The sequence below is a fragment of the Littorina saxatilis genome, linkage group LG10 (assembly GCF_037325665.1).
Source record: "Littorina saxatilis isolate snail1 linkage group LG10, US_GU_Lsax_2.0, whole genome shotgun sequence".
In the NCBI taxonomy this organism is placed as follows: Eukaryota; Metazoa; Mollusca; class Gastropoda; order Littorinimorpha; family Littorinidae; genus Littorina; species Littorina saxatilis.
In genome coordinates, this window is record NC_090254.1 from 49,027,384 (window position 1) to 49,052,217 (window position 24,834).

At 40.2% G+C, this 24,834-nt stretch overlaps 1 long non-coding RNA gene across 1 annotated transcript; it reads right to left on the reverse strand.

Annotated features, from left to right (window-relative positions):
* Window positions 1–17,415: 17,415 nt before the first annotated feature.
* Window positions 17,416–22,745, reverse strand: LOC138978990 (uncharacterized). The gene is made up of 3 exons (XR_011459882.1): window positions 21,247–22,745; window positions 20,161–20,325; window positions 17,416–18,837 (listed from the first exon to the last, which is right to left on the reverse strand). It is a non-coding gene; the product is annotated as an uncharacterized lncRNA (long non-coding RNA).
* Between the last annotated feature and the right edge of the window lie 2,089 nt (window positions 22,746–24,834).

Sequence of the window (24,834 nt, forward strand, 5' to 3'; positions counted from 1 at the left end):
CTACGTGATAAACTGTCTTGCGAGTGTGTTTGCATGGATGAACTTAAACTGGTATGGGCGTGAGGAAAACGCGACCGACACGTCTGTCACCGCCGATTGATTGCATTTTGAAGGAATATGACTGGATTACGGAAAAATATGTGGACTTACTGCAGAGCCAGGCAAAAGAGTAGACTTGCTCGCAAAACACGTGAAACAGCCGATGTTTGATAGCTGAAGGCGCACACCAAAACACACTACCGACAGATTCTCAAAAGTCGTCTGCTAACGATGCAAGGGGAGGGTACTCGTGTTTTTGTTTTGGTTCGCTAGCATCTGGTTATCTTGTAAGTTGAATGTTCGTTTTTTTCGACCTGCATTGCTTTCATAATGAAAGAAACTTTTGCTTATTGCATCTCATACATCAGATCAGTTCTGAGATTCATTTTTGCGTGCAACTGATATGGTTTTCTGAGCCGTGCAATACGATTTTAGAACTTCATACAAATGTGTCACATTGTTCGGCGCGAGGTCAAAGGTCGGGACTGAGGAAAGTAGTCCTTTGCCCAAATCGGAATCTGCACTATCATATATTTTTTGGAGTCCATGATGTATTTATTGAGCTATAAAAATACAACATATATACCCATACTGAAGTAACAGAGACAAAGAAGGGAGGTCATGGGATATTAGATAATAAACGCACCTTTAAATTTATTAGCGACTACACCCCGTCACCCTCCAGTCCCCCTCCCCCCCCCCCATTACACCCTACACTTTTAACATTGTATAAAAAATCATGTCCCAATATAGGTCCCTAGTTACCTGGGAGGACGTTAAGCTCCATAATCAACATCAACAACGTATTGAATTGAATTGAAAAGCTGGGGTTAGGAGGTCTAACTTCTTGAATTAAAGTGTTTTTTTCTCAGGTGCATGTAGTTTTTTATTTGCTTGAAATCATGGTGTATTCTGGTTGTAAGAGAAGAGTCAATTTCCTTGTAAGCCTGCAAAATTAAGATTTGTCATTTTTGAAGTACACAAGTTTTTGTAAGAGTCCAAAATAGTCCAGGATGACTGCAAACATGAATTTGTACTTGTATTAATTATAATTACTGTATTACAGAACCTGATCTGAAAAAAAGGACAACAGCAAATTATTCATGCAAGCTTGCTGTATTAACGATTTCTTTATCCATTTAATACAACACTGAATTAAAAGATAACAACTATAACAACGTGTGTGTGTTTGTGTGAATGTCTATGTGTATATGGACGGACACTGATTAAACCTGAGACTCATCGATTACCCAGGTGAGTGTAAAAGAGGGAGAGAGAGAGGGAACTTTAAGGTGGGTGCATGGGGACGGACATGTAGTAACAGATATATGTTTTAATCTGTAATCTTAACACATGTGCTTAAAATTAGGAACAGATGCCATTCCACTACAAATACTGTCAGTCTGACAAAAACGCCCAGTGACACTGAACCCCTATCCCTTACAGAACACATTCAGTATACATGTACTCACTTCCTTTCGTCTGCGTTTAGTGAAAGCAGATCGTTCTGATGACATTAATTGTATCCGGTTTCTGACCTCCTGTGAGTGGTCAACAATTGTCGGAACTGGAACTGCGTCAGGCAACAGCTGTTTTGTGTGTGCCAGGTTTTCTTGCCGGCTTAACTGCGTTCACATTGGAAGAAAGTGTCGCGAAACACAGCACATCGTGTTGGCCGTTTCCAGTTAATCAGTCTTGCTGCAGAAGTTGTAAGCCCATCGGAAAAAGGTGACAACTGATGCCTGAACCTTTTTTCTATACTTCATAGCTATCAGCAGCCGTGCGCATTCCTTCGGCGTGTTGTTGATGCTCGATGTAGGCAAACGCCCACTCAGTTGAGCCAAAGCTGTACACGAAATGACGTCACAGCCGGTTCTCGTCTACTGGCGGCCATTTCGAAGTCTCGTTTAGCAGACGAATTTGGCGGAACGTTTTTAATTAAATCACAATGATAAAGCTACGAATCGGTGAATTTCTTTACATTTTTGGAATCTTTAGGTGCATTTCTCTAACCTTCAGTCATCGGTTAGTGGTTCTAATAACCTTTAAAACAGCGTGGTCTGGTCCTTTAATGTGTGTTTTGAGCCATAGAAAACCCCTTGGCTGTGTTTCAAGCGCAGAAACGTGTGGCTGTGTATCCAGCGCACCCAAAAATATTTGAGAGAAAACATCATAATTATGCATTTCCCCCACATATATAAGTTTTTCAAGCGCATACATTACAAGATAACTGGAATAAAAGTGGATAAAACAACAAGGCTGTTGGTGCTCGAGCAACTGGAATAAAAGTGTATCAAATAACCAAAGGGAAGTAATCGCTCAATGCATACGACATGTGTAATAGAGTAAGCGAGAGTTGTACGGAACCTTTTCTCCTGGCACCTGAGAGAATAACAAGCATTGAAATGAACAAGCGACTTTCGGATGGCAGCCGATGACCACTGGCTTCCGACGCCGCTAGGCGTCAACGCAACCCAAAATATCAGGTGCAGCGTGGCCGCCACGCGTGTACCACCCCAGAAGTCTGAGCCTTCACCGTGTAACCTATCGGAACGTAGGTCGCTGGTACACGGCCCGTCAGTGCTTCTGCGAGAGTCTGGTCACAAACACAGCGCTGGAGACTGTCTGCCTCCAGCCAAATAGGTCACGCTGTCAGCGCGGCTCGTACACGTGTACAGCGTTTGCTGGCCGCGATCAGAGCGCCTCGTACCGATTGATACATTATGTAACTGCCCTATTCAGACAAATGTACGCCGTCGGCCGCAAACAAGCCTCTTTTCTCCTCCTGAAATTGAAACTTGTCATGGCACGAAACCGTGACGTAATGCAAGTCAGCACTGTGTTCTGCCAATTTGGCGTTAATATCTGGCCCAGGCGTGATAGCGTTGCTGTATTGTGGCCGATAAGCCCCGCGATCCTCTGTAATCGGCGGTTGGACTGAAGCGAGGCAGAATGCCACAAACCACAACTTGTTTAACTTTGTAAATCCCATGGAGGAGGCCAGCGAATGCCAGCATCGTCAAGGCAAACTCCTCAGCATCCATAGGTTCTGCAAACCTGAAATCATTTCCCCCAAGTTGTAAGATCACAACGTCAGGTGCAGTGCGAAAAATCTTTCGCAAGTAGTTGGATCCGGCGCCATCTAAGCCTCCCCTGCCCACAATGTTAACGAACATTTGGCTATCAAGTTTGAAATCAGGACGCATGCGAGGATCGCATCCCGACTCAATGCATTCCCGCAACCGTCTGCAAATGGAATGACCAAAAACATATGCTTGTAACATCGTTGTAACATCGTTAAAAACCAACAAAGAAATAAAACATTTTCACCAAATACAAAAACTTGACCTTTCAGCTCGCTGGCATCTTGCGTAGTGACGCTAAGCTAAGCTGTGTGCGGGGCACTGTCCGCCGCACAGGTCAGTTCCAACGGTCCGCTACGAGCCAATCAAAGAAAGGCGCATGCAATCACACAAACTGCCCATCGCCACGCCAGCGTTGCGAGAAGCTCTTATTTGTACGCGAGTTCCTGACTTCCTCAGGCTTCAAACACGTGTGGCAAAACCAAAGCACAATACACCCGGCAAGACTGAAACACGCGCTAACAAAACATGTAGAAACTCAATTTGTCAGGCTCTGGAGGACAAAAAAAGAAGGAAACTCCTCTAAACTACAGTTTTACAAGGGAGTGTCACACGACTACTCTCTACAACCCTATCTTTTGCTAACACAAGAACACAGACAGGCTATGAGCAAACTACGTATAAGTGCCCATGACTGACTTAGAAATCGAAAAGGAACACCAAGGGAGGAAAGACTATGCAGAAACTGTGGCGTGGTGGAGGATGAACTTCACTTCCTTGATTCATGTACAATGTATGCTCATCTCAGGCAACAGTTATTACCGAATACTTCCACCGGCAGTGGTGAAATAAGAGTCAGTTCTCTGTTTACTGACAGCGACATCCAAAGGCAATTGGCAAAATATGTGTACGATTGTTTTCAACTCTGCGTCTTCCGACTGTCCTCAATAACCTATGCTCATCTTCAGGTCCTCTTTGTTCACCCTGTTCCACTTGGTTTTGTATTACATGTATGTTATGTTATATTGCTATTTTTCCTGTACTTATGTATCTTGAATGTGTCAATAGGCTATGTGCTTTAATGACAATAAATTCTGATTCTGATTCTGATTCTGATTCTGTACTGCATTTTCAAATAGTTGTGTCACCAACCCCCCCCCCCCCCCCCCACCTGTACTGCATTGTCACATAGTTGTTTGTTTTTTTTTTTTTTTTTTCTTGTTTTTTTTCATTTCTTTTTTTTTTTTTTTCCTCAGTTGCATGCATTCCGCTTCAAGCTGAAAAATAAATGAAAAGAATGAAACCCTAAGTTTTTTTGTTTTTTGTTTTTTGTTTTCCTTCCTTTTCTCTTCTTTCTTTCTTTCTCTCTACAGCTGAGCGTCCTTCTTCATTGGCGTTTTATAAATTTATCAATTGTATGTGGTTTTCTACAATGGACAAAATCTTGCATCTTTAATGTTGGTTATTGTCTTACATATGTCTGTGTTTGGGTTGACTTAAGTGTTGTTTGTGGCGGTGTCATGATGGAGTTAACATAGTAACAATCACAATAAGTAAGAGGAAAAGCAAATTGTAAGCGTGCTAAAGTTTTCTTAGTAACAGTTCTCTTTTCATACAAGTGGTGTTAAGTGTAACAATGTAAGTTCCGCCTTTACCCCGGTACCGTTCTCCTTTTAGCGAAACGAAAGAAAGAGGGGGCGGTGAGGGAAGCCAGAAAAGAAGTATATATGATACACTATTCTACGTTTCGTATTTGTTTCTCTTTGTCAAACATTATTATAATATCAGTGGGAGTTCCGTATCTATATTTGCTTATGCACATCTTTCCTATCAAAATCAAGTGATTTATATATTTGCATTTTATTGAGTCAGCACCATTAATATAACCACACAAAATATGTTCTATTCCAAAGACTATTCTTATTTTATATTTCTCATAAATAATTTGTTCAACGTATCTCCATAGCACTTTTATTTTCTTACAATTAACAAAAAAATGTTCAACGTAATCTATTTCGGTTGGACAGAAGGGGCATCTCTCACTATCTCGTATTCCAATTTTATACAGAAGAACATTTGTTGGATACATCGTGTGTAATATTTTCCAGTGCAGCTCTCTTAATCTGGATTCTTGGGTTACATTTTTGGCCAGGTTCCAATGTGACTGGTCGACATTAATGCCAAACATATCACGCCAGAAGTTGATAGATCTCGGGGTAGTGTACTTTTCTTCAACAATATATTCACGGAATTGCCTGGCACTTTTAATACTCGTTTTATTGAAAAGAAGATTGTTTTGTCTATTCAATACAGGTTGGTTAGGATCATAATTGCTTTTCTTAATATATTCAGATACTGCTGATCGAACTACAATATATTCCATGTAGAGGCCAGGTGAAGCGTCAACACTTGCTTGGATAGCGGGATAGGACTTGATACCGTGATTACCTAACATGTCTCCTACATACGTAATGCCTGACCGGGCCCAGTTCTCATAATACAGAACGTTATTTTGATAACTTATACTTGGATTGTTCCATAAGCAGTTGTCTTGCACGCAATCGTTCTGAGAAATTGTATTATGTTCTAACCATGTTCGAGCAACAGCTGTCCAAAATATCGATTTTATTCTTCCAATTCCCTTAAACTTAGACGGTCGAATAGCTGTAGTAAAGCAGGCAAAGCCACAACCGAACCCTTCAAAATATTTGTTTGGGATCCATGTCCATTTGCATGAAAGGTTGCCAGATGAGAGAAGGAGTTTTGCATCGTTTTGACGTCTATCATATCAATACCACCCTTTTCGGTACTGCTATTTAAAACAACTCTTTTTACTTTTTCAAATGCTTTTTTATTACAGTCTTTTTTCCTCCACAAAAAAACGATATAATATTGTGTTTATTTCCTGCAGCACTTTGTCAGGGATACAAATAGATTGCATTAAATAAACTAACTGCGAGAGCAGAAAAGTTTTGATAATGCAAATTTTTCCAGGAATGCCCAGGTTCCTTTTTTCCCAAGTGAAGATGCTTTGCTTAATTTTATCAATTTTACTTGACCAGTTTAGTTCAATTTCGGATGCGCTTTTCTCGCTGTTAAAGTTTACTCCTAATATTTTAATCTGCCGAACACATTTTACCTCAAAATTAAAATTGATATTTTTACTTGATCCAATTCCCATTGCTTCAGACTTTAGCTTATTCAAGCACAAGCCTGACACCTCAGAAAATACGTCTATAATCTGTAGAACCATTGTAACGTCATCCGCGTCTCTCAAAAACAAAGTGATATCATCGGCGTATAATAGAATTTTTAAAATATTTCTACAAGTTACATTAAGGCCTTTTACTTCGTTGCTCTGCCTAAATCGTATAGCCAGAAATTCCAGACCAATAATAAATGCCATCGGTGAGAACGGACATCCTTGTCTAATGCCACATTTTACATCAAAGTTTTCCGACAGCCACCCATTGTACACAATACAACTTCTGGTTTCATTAAACAACACATTTACCCACTGTATAAAATCTTTTCCAAAGCCAAATTTACGAAATGCACAAATCATATATTTTTTGGATATACTGTCGAATGCCTTTTGAAAATCCAAGGCTAATAAAATCCCAGGTTTCCTATTAATTCTGCAATATTCAATCACATCGTCTATAGTTCTTATAGTGGATGAGACATGCCTTCCTTTCATATAACCGACCTGGTCCTCATTGACCACTTTGTTTATTACTTTGCTCAGTCGATTTGCAAGAGACTTGGCTAAAATTTTGTAATCAGTGTTTGTCAGTGAGATGGGTCGCCAGTTTGTAAGTTTGTTTTTTGGCAGATCTTTTCCCTTATGCAATAAGGTTAATACTGCTGCCCTTTGGGTGTATGACAAAGAACCATGATCAAAAGAGTAATTAAAGGATTGCACAATTACATCCTTCAGTTTACACCAAAATGTTTTAACAAATTCAGTAGTCAGACCATCCAGACCGGGCGAAGACCCGTTTTTCATCATCCTAAGAGCATTGGAGGCTTCTTCAATGGTAATTATACCTTCACATTGTTGCATTTCGTTTTCACTTAATTTAGGAAGTTCGCACTCGCCAAGGAAGTTGTCAACACTGTTAGATACAACCAAATCAGGTATGTTTATTTCACGGCTATAGAGGTTTGCATAGTATTCTTTTTGTGTTTTTAAAATTTCAAATTGGTCATGTATCTTGTCTCCATTTTCCAATTCAATATTCGGAAAAAGTTTTGCATTTGCCCGTACTTTTTCTAGATTGAGGAAAAACTTGGTGTTCTTTTCCCCCTCCTCAATCCATTTAATTCGAGATCTCGTTTGTGCGCTCTTCAATCGCTCTTGTTCATGAATTTCAAGGTGAATTTTAAGTTCTTCGCGTTTTCTTAGTAAAGTGACGTTATCAGGTTCCCTAGCAAGATCGGATTCACAAGATTCAAGTTTGTTGTACGTGTCACATAGTTGTGTCACCCCACCCCCCACCTGTACTGCATTGTCACATAGTTGTGCCACCACCTGTACTGCATTGTCACATAGTTGTGTCACCACCTGTACTGCATTGTCACATAGTTGTGTCACCCCACCCCCCCCCCCCCACCTGCACTGCGTTGTCACATAGTCGTGTCACCCCCCCCCCCACCTGTACAGCATTGTCACATAGTTGTGTCACCCCACCCCCCCCACCTGTACAGCATTGTCACATAGTTGTGTCACCCCACCCCCCCCCCCCCACCTGCACTGCGTTGTCACATAGTTGTGTCACCCCACCCCCCACCTGTACTGCATTGTCACATAGTTGTGTCACCCCACCCCCCACCCACCCCCACATGTACTGCATTGTCACATAGTTGTGTCACCCCCCCCCCACCTGTACTGCATTGACACATAGCTGTGTCATCCCCTCCCCCCCCCCCCCAACCGACACGGTTGGCCTAGTGGTAAGGCGTCCGCCCCGTGATCGGGAGGTCGTGGGTTCGAACCCCGGCCGGGTCATACCTACGACTTTAAAATTGGAAATCTAGTGGCTGCTCCGCCTGGCGTCTGGCATTATTAGATTAGTGCTAGTACTGGTTGGTCCGGTGTCAGAATAATGTGACTGGGTGAGACATGAAGCCTGTGCTGCGACTTCTGTCTTGTGCGTGGCGCACGTTATATGTCAAAGCAGCACCGCCCTGATATGGCCCTTCGTGGTCGGCTGGGCGTTAAGCAAACAAACAAACAAAAAATCCCCCCCCCCCCACCTGTACTGCATTGTCACATAGTTGTGTCACACACCCTCCCCCTCCCCTGTACTGCATTGTCACATAGTTGTGTCACACACCCTCCCCCCCCCCCCACCTGTACTGCATTGTCACATAGGTGTCTCACACCCGACTACCTGTACTGTATCGTCACATAGTTGTATCACCCCCCCCCCCCACCTGTACTGCATTGTTACAGAGTTGTGTCACACCCGCCCACCTGTACTGCATTGCCAAAAAGTTGTGTCACCCCCCCCCCCCCCCCCCCCCGCCTGTGCTGCATTGTCACAAAGTTGTGTCACACCCGCCCACCTGTACTGCATTGTCACACAGTTGTGTCACACCCGCCCACCTGTACTGCAATACCAACATGTTGTGTCACACACCCCCTCCCCCCCACCTGTGCTGCATTGTCACAAAGTTGTGTCACACCCGCCCACCTGTACTGCATTGTCACAAAGTTGTGTCACACCCACCCATCTGTACTGCATTGTTACGAAGTTGTGTCACACCCCCCCACCTGTACTGCATTGTCACAAAGTTGTGTCACACCCCCCCCCCCCCCCCCACTTGTACTGCATTGTCAAAGGCTGCGTAAAGATCAAGGAGCAGGAGCACGGAGATGTTATCTTGGTCTAACGCTCTGAGGATATCGTTCACATTTCGCAGGAGGGCTGTTTCCGTGCCATGTCCAGGACGATTCGCTGACTGGTGGGCACTGAGGAGGTTGTGAGTTTCTAAGGGGCGGAGAAGTTGCGGAAGAACAATTTGTTCAAGTAATTTTGAAAGGAAAGGAAGGTATGAAATCGGACGGTAGATCTTTAACAGGTTGGGATCCAGGGAAGGTTTCTTTAATAAGGGTTTGACGACTGCAGTTTTGAATTCATGTTGTACTGTTACGTGTTCATTATCTTTGCGATCGTTGGAAGGAGAACATCGAGATGATCGTACAGCAGGTGGAACTAACCCACCCACCTGTACTGCATTGTCACAAAGTTGTGTCACACCCGCCCACCTGTACTGCATTGTCACAAAGTTGTGTCACACCCACCCACCTGTACTGCATTGTCACAAAGTTGTGTCACACCCACCCACCTGTACTGCATTGTCACAAAGTTGTGTCACACCCACCCACCTATACTGCCTTGTCTCAAAGTTCTGTCACACCCACCTGTACTGCATTGTCACAAAGTTGTGTCACACCCACCCACCTGTACTGCATTGTCACAAAGTTGTGTCACACCCACCCACCTGTACTGTATTGTCACATAGTTGTGTCAGATCCGCCCACCTGTGCTGCATTGTCACAAAGTTGTGTCACACCCACCTGTACTGCATTGTCACAAAGTTGTGTTACACCCGCCCACATGTACTGCATTGTCACAAAGTTATGTCACACCCGCCCACCTGTACTACATTGTCACAAAGTTGTGTCACACTCGCCCACCTGTACTGTATCGTCACAAAGTTATGTCACACCCGCCCACCTGTACTGCATTGTCACAAAGTTGTGTCACACCCACCTACCTTTTACTGCATTGTCACAAAGTTATGTCACACCCGCCCACCTGTACTGTATCAAACAAAGTTGTGTCACACCCACCCACCTGTACTGCATTGTCACAAAGTTATGTCACACCCGCCCACCTGTATTGCATTGTCACAAAGTTGTGTCACACCCACCCACCTGTACTGCATTGTCACAAAGTTGTGTCACACCCACCCACCTGTACTGCATTGTCACAAAGTTGTGTCACACCCACCTGTACTGCATTGTCACAAAGTTGTGTCACACCCGCCCACCTGTACTGCATTGTCACAAAGTTATGTCACACCCGCCCACCTGTACTACATTGTCACAAAGTTGTGTCACACTCGCCCACCTGTACTGTATCGTCACAAAGTTATGTCACACCCGCCCACCTGTACTGCATTGTCACAAAGTTGTGTCACACCCACCTACCTTTTACTGCATTGTCACAAAGTTATGTCACACCCGCCCACCTGTACTGTATCAACACAAAGTTGTGTCACACCCGCACACCTGTACTGCATTGTCACAAAGTTATGTCACACCCGCACACCTGTACTGCATTTTCACAAAGTTGTGTCACACCCTCACACCTGTACTGCATAGTCACACAATTGTGTCACACCCGCCCACCTGTACTGCATTGTCACAAAGTTGTGTCACACATCTCCACCTGTACTGCATTGTCACAAAGTTGTGTCACACCCGCCCACCTGTACTGCATTGTCAAAAAGTTCTGTCACACCCGCCCACCTGTACTACATTGTCACAAAGTTGTGTCACACTCGCCCACCTGTACTGTATCGTCACAAAGTTATGTCACACCCGCCCACCTGTACTGCATTGTCACAAAGTTGTGTCACACCCACCTACCTTTTACTGCATTGTCACAAAGTTATGTCACACCCGCCCACCTGTACTGTATCGACACAAAGTTGTGTCACACCCGCCCACCTGTACTGCATTGTCACAGCGTTGTGTCACACCCACCCTCCTGTACTATATTGTCACACAGTTGTGTCACACCCGAAAACACCCGCCGACACCCGCCCAGCCAGCAAAATTTTGTGCAGCGAATGCGTGTCGCAGTCGCCAAACTCTGCGTAACAACTGCACTGGACGCATGCGTAACGCGCGCGATTTTGCAAAGCGAAATACGTGCGTGACACACTCGTTTTCCCTCAGATTACGCAGACCATACGCACCTCCAGCGCACGCTTATTTGACACCAAGACAAATTCGCACTCTCCACGCAGACGTCACGATTGCTTTACGCATTCTCACGCTATTAACGCGCTCTCCACGCAGACGACACGATTGCTTTACGCATTTAACGCGCTCTTGACGCAGATGTCCTGATCATCTTACGCACTCTCCACGCAGATGTCACGAATTATTGACGCATTCTCAGGCATTACGCGCTTTTTACGCTCTCTTCACGCAGATGTCACAATTGCTGTACGCATTCTCACGCATTTGACGCACTCTCCACGCAGATGTCACAATTGCTTTACGCATTCTCACGCATTTGACGCACTCTCCACGCAGATGTCACGATTGACCTACACAATTTTACGCAGACCACACAACCGCTTTACGCACTCACAAACAAATAATGGGCAGTGCACAACATTGTATTGATCCAGAAAGACAAAGGTCAAGCGTGCAGGTTCGATAACAGAGATGATCATAATTATGTACAAGTTCTAAAACAAAAATGCAGTCAAATAAATTGATTAAAACAAAGGAGAGATTTGAATCTCGCTTATTGCCATTGTGACTTCCAGGTTTTAATTTCACTGCATTTTGACATACCAGCAGCACGGAAACAAAAATGATCAAAATACTATTCAAAGCAGAATTCAAATTGGCAGAACAAAGAATAAATAGAACAAAACCCTGATAGTCATCATCGATACGCCGTAGTACATGCAGTGAAGAATCCAGTATAACTTATAAGAGAGAATTTTGATGTACACTCGTCACTATATCACATTGATGTAAACAAATAAATAAATAATTGGCACAGCCTAGGCATAGGCAGCAGTGAGTTGTATCAACATGTTTGAATACAGAACAGCAACAAAAAGAGAAAAAAAGTTCTACAAGCCAGCTAATAGTTGAACTTCAGATTACTAATGATATCACAAACAAACACTTAGTTAATGCCCATTCTCCAGGGATCGAAATCCAGTCAATGTACACCAAACTAGGATAACACATACATTTAGAATCTATCACGACTGCATAAAACATTGGTATGCAATTCACAAAGCAAGGAACTTGAAACATGAACATTGACATTAAACATACATATGTGCCCCACACACATTTCGGACAAGGCAGCTGAACGAAATTCAGATGTGGATGGAGCACAAAATAATTAGATGGGGCGGCGTGAAAGCATACTGGGACAAGGAACAAGCAAGAGAAAGAGGATAAGAAGATAAAAGGAAGAACAAACCGAAGAATAAGAAAGAAAAAAACAAAATAAGAGAAGGAGAGCGAAAAAAAAAGGAAAAAAAAAAAAAAAGGAAAAAAAAGGGAGACAATCATATGAATTACTTTTAAAAAGGAGACATTTCAGGTTTTGATTTGAAGTGTGTTAACATATTCACATATGGCCAAGAATCTGTCATGGCGTCGAAAGAAGGAAAGAGCCCGCTTGAATTATTTGGCAGGCTCCTGCTTCTTATAAACTTTTTTTGCAAAGAACATTTTTGTGTTGGATGAAAGAGGATGAATGGACGAACGTTTTGGTATAACATGGTGGCAAATTTATGCCGTAAGCAATGAATAACGGACTTGTGATTCCAACCTTACCTAGTCATTCTGGAGAAAAAAGCGTTACGCGATTTTGGGTGCTTTCAGTTTTGTAAGAACTGTACTCCGAACACGTGCGCGACCGGTAAATCCTTCATACAAACCAGACAGGAAATGAATGCAGTGTTTAATGAGACCAAAAATGAGCTCGACGGAGCTGCCAACTTCGTTCATTTCGCTTGGAAAAGTGATGCGAGGTGTACGTTATTATCCTTGTGTAAATTCGGTATCGGTCAGTCAAACGGTCGTACAGTCCGCGGTAAATGTAAGATGGCCGCCAAAGATCGATTTCGAGGTTCACACAGTCTACTAAGTCTAAAATAATATTTAAAAAATTGCTTGCAATGCATGCTTTGTCTGTGATTCGTGAAAATCGACACGATTTGTTGATTTTGTGTAAAGAAAAATTACTTATAACCAAAATAAAACGTTCTCGTTTTGCCGAGATGTTGTGACAAGCGTGACCTAACTAGTCTCCCTTGGTCATTTGCATATGATCTATCAATGACAACAGGACTTTTACACCTGCGTGCGAGATGGACGAGCCCAGCCCCACGGGTAAAGTGTGCATGGTCGTCATCCAAATAGTAACGTACATCACTTTTGAGAATGAAACTGCTATAAATCGAGTGATTTCTTACGAAACATGATAAAAACAATGTTTGAAAGAAAAAAGTATTCGTACCTGAATGATTCAGTCGAAAATCGAATGTTGTTGAATTTTTTTTTGGGGGGGGTGGTGGTTTTGTGTAGGTGTTAGTGGTGCTTGGTTACCCATAGGTCTGTGACATTCTTAGTTTATATGATCAAAGCTCATTGGCAATTGCAAATATTCTTAGGGAGGTAGGTTAGTCATGCTATCTAATTTTTACATTTAGTCAAGTTTTGACTAAATGTTTTAACATAGAGGGGGAATCGAAAAGAGGGTCGTGGTGTGTGTGTGTGTGTGTGTGTGTGTGTGTGTGTGTGTGTGTGTGTGTGTGTGTGTGTGTGTGTGTGTGTGTGTGTGTGTGCGTGCGTGCGTGTAGAGCGATTCAGACCAAACTACTGGACCGATCTTTATGACATTTTACATGAGAGTTCCTTGGATTGATATCCCCGATTTTTTTTTCGTTTTTTCGATAAATGTCTTTGATGACGTCATATCCGGCTTTTCGTGAAAGTTGAGGCGGCACTGTCACGCTCTCATTTTTCAACCAAATTGGTTGAAATTTTGGTCAAGTAGTCTTCGACGAAGCCCGGACTTCGGTATTGCATTTCAGCGTGGTGGCTTAAAAATTAATTAATGACTTTGGTCATTAAAAATCTGAAAATTGTAAAAAAAAATAAAAAATTATAAAACGATCCAAATTTACGTTTATCTTATTCTCCATCATTTTCTGATTCCAAAAACATATAAATATGTTATATTTGGATTAAAAACAAGCTCTGAAAATTAAAAATATAAAAATTATTATCAAAATTAAATTTTCGAAATCAATTTAAAAAACACTTTCATCTTATTTTTTGTCGGTTCCTGATTCCAAAAACATATAGATATGATATGTTTCGATTAAAACACGCTCAGAAAGTTAAAACGAAGAGAGGTATAGAAAAGCGTGCTATCTTTCTCAGCGCAACTACTAAACCGCTCTTCTTGTCAAATTCACTGCCTTTGCCACGAGCATGAGCGGTGGACTGACGATGCTACGAGTATACGGTCTTGCTGAAAAATTGCATTGCGTTCAGTTTCATTCTGTAAGTTCGACAGCTACTTGACTAAATGTTGTATTTTCGCCTTACGCGACTTGTTATTATTATTATTATTATTATTATTATTATCATGAGAGCTTATATAGCGCGAACCACAATTAACCGTTGCTCTCCGCGCTTTACATATTAATTTCTGCCGTTTGAAATTGAATTTTTTTTACAGACAAACAGACATGTTTTACGCACAATATATAACGCATTCACATCGGCCAGTAAACCTCAAGCCATTACGGCAAATATTTACTTTTCGCGGCCTATTATTCCAAGTCAAACGGGTATTTGGTGGACATTTTTTATCTATGCCTATACAATTTTGCCAGGAAAGACCCTTTTGTCAATCATGGGATCTTTAACGTGCACACCCCAATGTAGTGTACACGGAGGGACCTCGGTTTTTCGTCTCATCCGAAAGACTAGCACTTGAACCCACCACCTAGGTTAGGAAAGGGGGGAGAAAATTGCTAACGCCCTGACCCAGGTTCAAACTCGCAACCTCTCGCTTCCGAGCGCAAGTGCGTTACCACTCGACCACCCAGTCCATTTCAGGCTGTTTTGTTTTCCTCAGGCAAAATATAATTAAAACTAATGAAAAAAATGTGTTTCAATTTGCATCCGGCAGTTAGGGTTAATTATCTTGCGTTTGGGGATGTGACTTTTTTTTTTAGATGGGATATTATATTTGGTTTGGGGTTGTGGCTCCATTTTATCTGTGGGCAGGTATTTAAGTGTATAAAAGACATTACAATTCCAGGCAAGTGTTTTGTTACAATGGAACTTGGAAGAAAAGTGTTGTTCGGCAGTACAGTAAAACCTGTCTCTAAAGGACACCCTTGGGGTATGGTAATGGTGTCCCTATTAGACAGGTGTCCTTTCTTCACAGGTGGAGGGGCTGGGGCAATATTTTACAAAGAACACGTAAAATGTACAAGACACTTTTTGTCAATTCTGGAGTATGTATTTATTTTTCAACACAAAACACAAGGTAAAAACTTAAATAAAATTAATTAAATAAAATAAACTTAAATAAAATTACCAGATCATTGTACAAGGCACAGATTGAGGGCGGTGACAGGAATAGAGAGAGAGAGAGAGAGAGAGAGAGAGAGAGAGAGAGAGAGAGAGACTGACTGACTATTAGGGTTTAACGTCCTCTTAGACCAACTGGTCTATATTGGGACAGGTATTGGTAATACGCTGAAGATATGGTGTGATACTTTGATTCGAACAAGCCCGCTGTGTCTGTCTCCTTCGACACACCAGCATTGGGTTTGTCTCGTTGAAATGTTGATGCTTGCATATGTTTTTTTCAGTGTGTGTGTGTGCGTGCGTGCGTGCGTGTGTGTGTGAGTGTGTGTGTGTGTGTGTATATGTGTGTGTGTGTGTGTGTGTGTGTGTGTGTGTGTGTGTGTGTGTGTGTGTGTGTGTGTGTGTGTAACTTAGAAAAGGGACAGGAATGACTGATGCACAGACACTTTGTTGGGATTTCCTGGTTTTGTCATTAACATCCTCGTCCTAAGCGCGTAAGCCACGATGCTAGCTCAAAAAGCCTAACGTCATGCTATTATCACTCACTGCTCTTACAAACGAACACACACAAACCTATGAATAAAGTAGATCTTACGGGATTTAACGTTTTTTTAACTGCCAAAATTTTACTTTTTATTCTTGTTGAAATTCACATTTCATAAAGATCGGTGAAAAATTAGAAAATAACGGTTTATAACTGACAAAAGCTTGTTTTTCTTCTGAAAAGTACGTATTGAAACTCAGTTATGGACAACGGACCTACTCACAAAATTTCATAAAGATTGGTGAAAAAACGGGATTTAACGGTTTTTTAACTGCCAAAAATCAACTTTTTATTCTTGTTGAAATTCAGTTAGGGACAACCAACCTAACCACAACATTTCATAAAGATCGGTGAAAAATTAGAAAATAACGGTTTATAAAGGTTTTTTTAACTGCATAATTAACTTTTTCTTCTTGAAAAGTTTGTATTGAAGATCAGTTAGGGACAATGGATCACTGTGCCAATGTTGGTGTAAATCCGACGATTAGGGACCAAGAAACAAGGAGCAGAGTGTTTTTTGGCGGTTAAACTGTCATTTTAACGGTTTAATGATTTGGTGAAATTTCTTCCACCACAATACTATACAATGTTTTATCTACCCATTATTGCAAGAACCCCAAAATCAAATTTTTTTGGAAAAATCGCTTTCACCCATGCTAGAACCTCCCCTTAAGTGCTCAAGACACTATACTGACCCCCCCCCCCCCCCCCAGGTGGCCCATACCAATAAAAACAGTTTTATTCTGCTAAAAACCACATCTCCTTTCTTACCCACAAGAACATTAATAAGATAAAGCAAGTCTAAAAAATGGTGTTTGTGTAACACTTTTTGGACACACTGACAGATTCCTGAAAAAAACGGGATTTAACGTTTTTTTAACTGCCAAAATTTTACTTTTTATTCTTGTTGAAATTCACAACATTTCATAAAGATCGGTGAAAAATTAGAAAATAACGGTTTATAACTGACAAAAGCTTGTTTTTCTTCTGAAAAGTACGTATTGAAACTCAGTTATGGACAACGGACCTACTCACAAAATTTCATAAAGATTGGTGAAAAAACGGGATTTAACGGTTTTTTAACTGCCAAAAATCAACTTTTTATTCTTGTTGAAATTCAGTTAGGGACAACCAACCTAACCATAACATTGCATAAAGATCGGTGAAAAATTAGAAAATAACGGTTTATAACGGGTTTTTAACTGCCCCAGGTGGCCCATACCAATAAAAACAGTTTTATTCTGCTAAAAACCACATCTCCTTTCTTACCCACAACAACATTAATAAGATAAAGCAAGTCTAAAAAATGGCGTTTGTGTAACACTTTTTGGACACACTGACAGATTCCTGGCCATATACCAGTAACTTTGCATGGAAAAAAAAAGTTCACAATGATTTGAAGCAAATTCAAATGCCAGAGAAAAAACAGAACCAGTGGTACGTTCAGTGAAGAAAAAACAATTGACACAACCTAGACATGGGCAGCAGTGAGTTATCAAGTTTCACTACACAAAAGTAACAACTACAATAATGAAACAAAAGGTAAAATGCCAGCTAATAGTCAAAATTCAGAACAATGATATCAAAAAGAAACACTTATTCAATGCCCCTTCTCCACTGATATGTATAAGCACACCAACATGACATAAACTCATAAATTTAAAAAAAAAACATGACATAAAACTCATAAATTAAAAAAAACTTATCAGACTGCGTAAAACATAGGTTTGCCATCTCAAAATGGATGTAAAACACGCAGCTTACTCACAAAATGATAGACAAGTCTCCAGCGGCCAGCTGCTCAGCAAACAAAATAAGGTGGCGAGGATCAATATAATTGAAATGCATTTTTTTTGCTGTTTCGGAGAGAACTTTGCTTCATTTACCTTACACTGCCTGCATTCAAGGGCTAAATTTTTATCAGGTGCACCAAGACTTACATCTATAGAAATCCAATCATAACGGTTTTAACAGCAAAAAAAAAAAAGTATATTTCTAGTCTCGCTTCTAAATTCTCAACTCAACTCCAAAAAATAATAAAGAACAACAAAAACCCGCATCATGCATTGTCTCCTTCAAGCTGCCTAGGTTGTTTGCGTTCGACTCCCATAAATGACAAGGAATTGTTAAAACCTTTTCTTTCTATTTGTTCACTTTTTGTTTTCTTCTTTTCTGAACTCTTTATACTTGTATTTTATTCATTTTAATTTAGCCTGAAGGTTTGAGTCGTGTATTAAAAATCGAATATAGTGTGTAAGTGCCCTTGAACAGCTTTTCCAGAATCATGTATTCTATATTTTTAGTATGGGATACCCACAAGAAAAGTTCAAATGCATCCATGCGTCTCCACTGATAGTAATGGTAGTTGAGCACTTCCAGTTTAGTCTTCTGTCGTTCTGACACAACCTAAAAGGGTACATCATGTCTGAACATCATCTGTAGAAGAGTGTGAAGTTTAAAGCTTAGCTTAAATAATGTCCAACAAAACCCCAGACTCTTCTGTACATTACCCATCAGCCACACAGACCTGAACTGTGAAATACAATTACTCACTAGCAATTTCTCAGGCGAGTCAAATCTTACATTCATCAAATTTTTGCAACTAGCATTGTAAATAAGCCTACAGAGATTACAAAGTTCAATTACTGCAAACCAAATCATGAAGGCTCTTCCATGGCCTGTTGTCTCTTTCTTTTATCACAGGCTTCCAAAAACCAGTCTTGAACGGCCGTCTTCAAGGTCTTGACCTGTGGCACCCGTACAGCTTCACGGAACAGCCTCTGCATGACAAAACAAAAAATAACATGAACTTAGATCATCAAACAACTATCACTGATTTGAGAAAAGTCTCAAGTTTATTTCCTGACGCCTGTAAACTTGCTAAAAATCATACAGACACACAAACTTGCATACACACCATACGCTTTTACAACACACCAACTATACTTGAGTTAGGAAATTACAACACATTGTAATCCTTGTAGAAGAGAAGTAAAAAAAAATACCTACCCTAATATAAATTTGTTTTAACCCTTTCGCTGCCAATCAAAACTTGGGTATGTGCATTCCTGACTGCCAGGGAATATTGGAGTTTGGGGTGTAATAATTCACAAAAAAATCTAGCTTCAAACTGGCAGTAGGTAGGTAAGTAAAACCTATGTTGTTTTTAAAGGAAATTGAACCAAGAATCTGTTTTTAGTGTCTAATCATGGAAATGATAATTAGTTTGGCTCATAATGATGTTTAAATATGAACTTTTGAAAAATCAGCCCGGCGCATCTTCCGGTGCCTGTGGATCAAACACAGGTGGCTGTTTTGCTCGCTCCAAGAAAGGATTATAATCACTGTCATCTACCTGTTTCCAACGAATTGTCCGAAAGAAGATCTCCCCCTTCCCCTGTCAGTATCCATAATCATTTGCACCGCCTGTAGCGTCAGTCTGGCTTTGTTTTTCCCTACTAGGGCCCGGTCGACAGTCACCGTTAGCCATTTTGACGAGTCGAGATTTCTCTCCCATACCCTGTCGACAAGGCCGAAAATAGCCTTCAAACGCAAAATTGCGTCACCATTTATGTTTATTCATGAGAATGAGGTATCCTAACAAGCCATTGGCTGCTATTTGTGTGTCAGCAGTGACGTAGCATTTCTGGAAAATCCCGGAACGGAGAAGACGGGTTTACCCGTCCTAAGGCGCTGCGGCTGCACAAGCGCATGACTGGTATACCCGTCATAAGGCAGTCAAGTGGTTAAAGTTACCTTTACTATGACTTTTTCTTTGGGGGCCTTCGGAAATTCATAATACATGTACTGTGACGTGCAGACGCATATGTGACGACATCATACCGTTTGCTAACATCCTTATTTCGTATGTAGTCGAAAATCCATGACACTGACAAATGAGCTCAGGAACTTGGCTTCTAGCAATTTAATGTTAAGCGTAAAAGCTTTGACAACTATCATTCACATGTGAAACATGGCAAATTTAAAATTGATTCCAAAGAACAAAATTTGAGACAGAAATAACTTGTTGTTTTGTAGACATGGATTTTATCTTCTTCCTAAAAGGACCAGGATGATTTTACAAATTATGAAAAACAACTCACTGTCGATGGCTTTTAGTCGCAGCGTACACCATGGTCTCTTTCCCTGCCCTCCCCCAGAGCCCCCTGTCAGCAACCGTGTAGCCTATGGAACACCTTCGTCATCACAGCATCAGTAGTCGTCTTTAGTTCATGTCCACCAACCACACCGAGCTCATGGTCATGGATCTGAAACAAACAAAACAAGCCAACTGGATTCCAAAAATCAAATATTCAGACAGCTCTTCTTCACATACAAACAATTCAATCTGGAAGCATCATACTGTCACCTGGAACAAAAAATCAATAATCGCACTTGCTTTAAAAAAAAAAGTTTTCAGAAGAGCAAATGGTGATTGAGTGTAGCATTGTCATAAAATGTAATCACACACCTCAGGTGACCTGCATCAATCATTCAATACTATCTCACAAATCTTCATTTGGAAAGCACAAACATAGTTAGAAGAGAGCGTCAAGCGTGATACTATTCAGTGTGGACAATTTTTTTCTGACCCATAATCCGATGCCTACACAAAGTGAGAATCAGAACTCACAAGAAGGCACTGTTGCATGTTTGTGATTATTTGCTTGAGTGTAGCACTTGCAGTTTTGAACTTGAGGAAACAGCGTAGCAATTTCTGTTACATCCCTGAAAACCTAGCAGATGGCAGCTCTGGCCACAGAGCAATATTTGCATTATTTCTCACAGATGCAATGATCACAGAAAACAAAGTGGTGCATGCATTTTCCGCACCCCACATGAGAAAAAGAGGCCCATCATTGTGCGTACCCATAAGCATAGTTTTATCATCAAAATGTGTTGGTTAAATTCACAAATGTGACCAATACGCATAAACCTTGCATGAATTCCCAGGATAATGGGAAACTGGTCATGACTGAGAACTGATGAACAGTTAAGATACACCCGTGAACCGTGATGACATCTGGCATCCTCCAAAAAGCACACACTCAAGGTAACATTTAAAGCCTAAAGAGCGTCTAACAATAACATGTCACTCTCACAAGATCTTGCTACAGTTATCTGGGGAAAATACTAAATAGCACAGGCATGACTGGTCTGCTTCAACAATAGCATTCAAAGCCACCTACCAGTGATCACTCCTTTGACAGATCCATCATGTGCCTTCAACATCTTCCACACTCAACAGTAAAAAGATGACTCCATCGAACAGTAGCACAGGCTCTGGCTCCACCATGATTCTTTGGCGACCAATTACTAAATTAGTCGCATCAGGTCCATCTGCTCCTGTAGAACCTTCTCCAGCAGCAAGAACTGATGTTTATCTTGCCGCTCTGCTCTGCTCGTAGTCTTGTGTCCGCTGAATGGAAGAAAAGAAGAACAAAAAGTCATGTACATGAAGCAATACATATTTTAGACAATCTGTCGGCCTGAAAAGAAACCATCAGCACTAAAAAACAATCTGAGCAAATGTTCAAAGTAAACGTGACATCTCTATATTTTTGAATTCAGGAGAAGATGAGGAATATATATATTGCAATCAATTTTTAAAGGGGCATACAGAGTGGCATTTGATGGGGTAAAAAGATGTAGGGACTCAGCAGTTGGAGATGAAAATTTGTGTGTGTATTTACTTCAAGCAGATTTTTTTTTTTTTTTAAGACAGAAGAACAAACACACACTAAAAATCATTGTTTAAAGTTGAACTGACCTTAACTTTTCCTCCAAACACTAGAACTTTTTGTATTCATTCAAAAATATTCATCAACAAGAAGAGCAAACGCTCGATCGAGTCACTTTCGCAGTTCTGAATATTATATGAGGCATCAGATGGACAGGAAGAAATTGCTATTCACAACACAATGAGTCACGTTCACATAAAATTTGAGCCCGGTCACTTTTATAGTTTCCGAGAAAAGCCCAACGTTAAGTTGTGTGTTGCCGAACAGAAAAGGCTAGTTATCTCCCTTGTTTTTCTGATAACGTTCGTAAAAGGCTACAGATGTAAATACTTTGATGTAAAGAATAATCCTACAAAGTTTCAATCACATCCGATGAACTTTGTCAAAGATATAAAATGTCTAATTTTTCCTTTGACGCTGACCTGTGACCTTGAAAAAGGTCAAAGGTCAACGAAACCATCGTTAAAGTGTAGAGGTCATTGGAGGTCACGACTAAACAAAATATGAGCCCGATCGCTTTGATAGTTTCCGAGAAAAGATATAAAATGTCTAATTTTTCCTTTGACGCTGACCTGTGACCTTGAAAAAGGTCAAAGGTCAACGAAACCATCGTTAAAGTATAGAGGTCATTGGAGGTCACGACTAAACAAAATATGAGCCCGATCGCTTTGATAGTTTCCGAGAAAAGTCCAACGTTAAGGTGGTGTCTACGGACGGCCGGCCGGCCGGACGGCCGGCCGGACAGACTAACACTGACCGATTACATAGTCACTTTTTCTCAAGTGACTCAAAAAGGTTAAATTTTAAATTCAATTTTGCAGACTTTGGATGAAAAGTTACTCTTCTCTGGCATCCCGCGGACACAGTTCACACTTTCTCATCAATGAGATGCCTGTGTTAATTAAAAACAAACATCAATAAAACTATTAAAATAAAATAAAAATTTAAATATAAAAATAAAATCGACCAACCGCCCCCACCCGATTTTTTTTCCCTTTGCTGGAAACAATACATTTGTTTCACTAAAACAGTAAAAGAGATCAGCTGAATTTGTTTGACACATCTGGTTATAACTAAAAGAATAAAACACAAAATAAGCCAAAGTCACAGAACAAAAAGACGCTGTCAGTGTCACTATCAATGACTCTGAATGAGACACTCATTGCTATCGAGCCATACCTGTTCATCTTCACCTTGCCGGGACGGAACGACAGTCTGCGTTACTGGCATCGGTGGCGGTGTTAAGGTCACTGTCCATCTCAGCTTTCTTCACCTTCAGTTCAAACAAGCAGTGAGCACCGTCATACTCAAGTCAAAGCTTTCTGAAAAAATAAATACTTGGAAGTTAAATAGGATCACATTGATTCCCAAACCTAACAGTAACAGTAACACGCAAACATCAAAACTGGAATATTAATTATTAAATATAAGCATCTCAATTTCACTAAATTAGTATATTTATTTTAGACCTCTGTGATGTATTTTTTATTTTTATTTCAAAAAAATCTGTTTTTCAACTTTATCACTGCACACGCTGACACAGCCTCTGCCTGCCTCTCTAGTCTATGCATGCCTCGGGAACAAGGGTAATTTTTCTCTTTTCCGAGACTCAGACACAGAATATTCCACTATGACTATGAGTCTATGTCAGTATGCGGAACTGAAAGTTGAACATCTGTGGAAAAATAAAAAGATACAAATAAAAAACAAACAGATTTATGAAGAGCCTATTAGTATTACTACTAAAGCTCCTGACAACTGCTGCCGCAATGACTCGACCAGATTAGGAACCAACCAAAGTTCACCAAGAAACAGACAATGAGACATAAAATGATAAACGAAAATTCGTTTTATGGTGCCGTGAGCGACCCGCGAATCGGGATTCGGATGGTATTTTCACTCTTCCACAACTCCTTAAAAACAAACCACTGCATCAATCAACTTTATGTTTTTGGAAAAGTTAGTTCATTCATCCATCTTTCAGACAAAACAAACATGAATGAATAGAACAGTGTTCTTCTAGGCGAAAAAAAAATCGAAAGTGTGAGAAATTCTCTCTGCCATCAAACTCGGAAGCCGAAGCCGCGAGCTATCAAAAATTCAAATTCCCAAATCTTTCCTTCAGTTGATCAACTTACCTATTCTTGAAAGAAGTCAATCTTCATTTCAGAGAGAAGGATAAGATTACCTTGCATCCAATAAGCAAGTCAAAAATACAAGTCAATATGAAGAAAAAGCAAAAAAAACGCCAATACAATGTGGATTTGACAGACTTCTTGCCAACAGGAAGTTGGAGATTGTCTGAAGTAGGTCTGACAGACAAGGGAAATAACTTCAATAAATTGCTCTTTTCAGTCAAGGTAACTGTCTCCCCTGAAATTGAACTTTCATGGATATTTTCTTCCAAAGCAAAATAAAATAAAATGAAAATATGCTGAGAACAAATTTTATGTAACCATTAACATCAGCCTTTATTTTGAGTAGATAATTAGTTTCAAAGTTACTTTAGTTTACATTTTTTTGTTTAATCTGAATTTTTTAAATGTTTTTATCGTTTTGTTATGGGTGTTCATATAGATTTCAGTTATCTTTTCTGTTCATATAATATTTTTATTATGCTTTGCCTAGATTTTTCCACGACATTATTTTGTGGAAAGCTGATTCCTACAACAATACCAAATCCCCATTACAATAATTATATTACATGCTAAAACAATTATAATGATAATACAAATTAAAATAATCATATTTATTTTAAGATAAAAATAATCAGGATAACAATTAAGCAAATAAATGTTGGTAATAACAAAATGATTAAATAAAAATTAAATGGGAAAACCATTACATAAAATAAAAATATTTTTATTAAACTTTTAAATGCATTTTTTTTTAACCGAAACTGTCTTAAGATAAACTAAAAAATAACGGATTGAAAGTTTTTATGCAATTTTTTTTCTAAAAAAAAAAAAAAGAAGTTTTTGAAGAAGAATAACTATTCATAACCAAAATTTAAAAGTAAATATTTTTTAATAACAT